We start from the raw sequence: 1524 nt of genomic DNA on the forward strand, positions 1-1524 counted from the left end.
TGCATCTTTTTTAAAAGCTGACTTCTTATTATGAAATACGTGTAAATACACCTTTACAGTTATTTCTTGCAAATACTCGCCTACAAAATGGAGAAAATTTTTGTATTGCAATGCATATCTCATGTGAAAGACTTTGCACAACAGTCACTTTCTTGGAGCTTTGTACCCACGATTTGGCGCTAAAACAACCCAAGTGTTGGTGGACTTGGAATGCGATTGAAGTACTGACAGGGTGAAAGCAACGGATCTACTACTGCTGGTATACATAAGGCCAGTAGGAAGATGGTGTGAAATCTTTATGAAGGCACTACTGACTGCTCTGTCACAAGATTTTTCAGATGGTTCACGATTGTTAGCAGTGTTCTGAAAACAGGAAATACGAACATTTACCGAGTGTCATTTACAGACATTCTGTTAAGGGTCGACACGGGTTATCCAATTGACAGCACATTCTTACATTCCAGTCCTTGAATCCAACAGTATTCTTCTCTCTCTTCCTCCGTCCAGATTCAGGATCGCCTGGAACAAATCGTACACGAACGGGCGACCGCCATCTTCAAACCGCGGTCCCTTATCACCCGAGTGGAGGGCAAGAGTGATGCAGTAGAGCATCCTATTGATCAGGAACTCCTCAACTCTCCCTCCATACATGAGTAAATCCACTCTAGAGACGAGTGATTATTAATTTTACAAATCATCCGTGCCACCTGTCAGGTGGCATGCGTCGAATAGATTGTAGGGTATTCGTGCACATTTTCTGCCTCTCTTCTGGGGGAGGTGGATGGTGCGAGACGGAGAGATGGAGGAGGTAGACGAAGAAGAATGGTGAATAGGTGGATCGAGAAGGAGTGGGTTACTGGGTTACTGCTCTTAACCTTGAAGTGAGTGCAAGCGCATTTAGAGTGTACCCGAATGCGATTATAGCAATCCAGGAGGGAATGAGTGAGAGGGTAATTGCTAGATGGGTAAGAATTGATCCTTTGTGTTTAAAGACTTCCTGAACAAAGTCCTTAGGAAAGTGTGCTTAAAACAAATGGATAGATATGGATTGGATGAAAGTATTACAGCAACACTGCTTCGACTGTAACGAGTCTGCGTGTGAACTGTAACAAAGCAGGAGACGCGCCCGAACGAGAGACGGCTCTTCAATCTTATGGGGCCCACACTCTTGACCGATGTCCACTAGGAGGTAAAACTCAAGCCTGCCCAATACCTCCCTCTCCTAGCCTATTCTTCAAGCTTTGCCTCGAAGCACCCATCGGAAGTGTAGGACTCCGTTCTTTAGGGTCATATGCGACCTCCAGGAACACCTAGGCGGTAGGGGCCATCGTGAAGAGAACAATAGTTGGAAATTGTCCAAAGTTGGGCTCCTTTCAACTCTTCGGCAGTGGTGAGTCACCGCGACTATAGACATCCGTACCCGAAACCATTCACTTCGAACGCCTAGAGTTGCCAACCACTCGAGAGGGTAACAGGACGTGTCCTTTTGGATCGCTGACACCACTGAGGCACACCGCGTCTTCT

The 1524-nt window shown here is 46.1% G+C and overlaps 1 protein-coding gene across 1 annotated transcript in view; it reads right to left on the reverse strand.

Annotated features, from left to right (window-relative positions):
• Nucleotides 1-1524, reverse strand: part of EGR_11062 (Gastrula zinc finger protein) — a gene marked incomplete at both ends in the record, with an annotated part of 8030 nt that overhangs the window by 4099 nt on the left and 2407 nt on the right. The window lies entirely within an intron of this gene.

The sequence above is a fragment of the Echinococcus granulosus genome, assembly GCF_000524195.1.
Source record: "Echinococcus granulosus chromosome Unknown EG_S00354, whole genome shotgun sequence".
In the NCBI taxonomy this organism is placed as follows: domain Eukaryota; kingdom Metazoa; phylum Platyhelminthes; class Cestoda; order Cyclophyllidea; family Taeniidae; genus Echinococcus; species Echinococcus granulosus.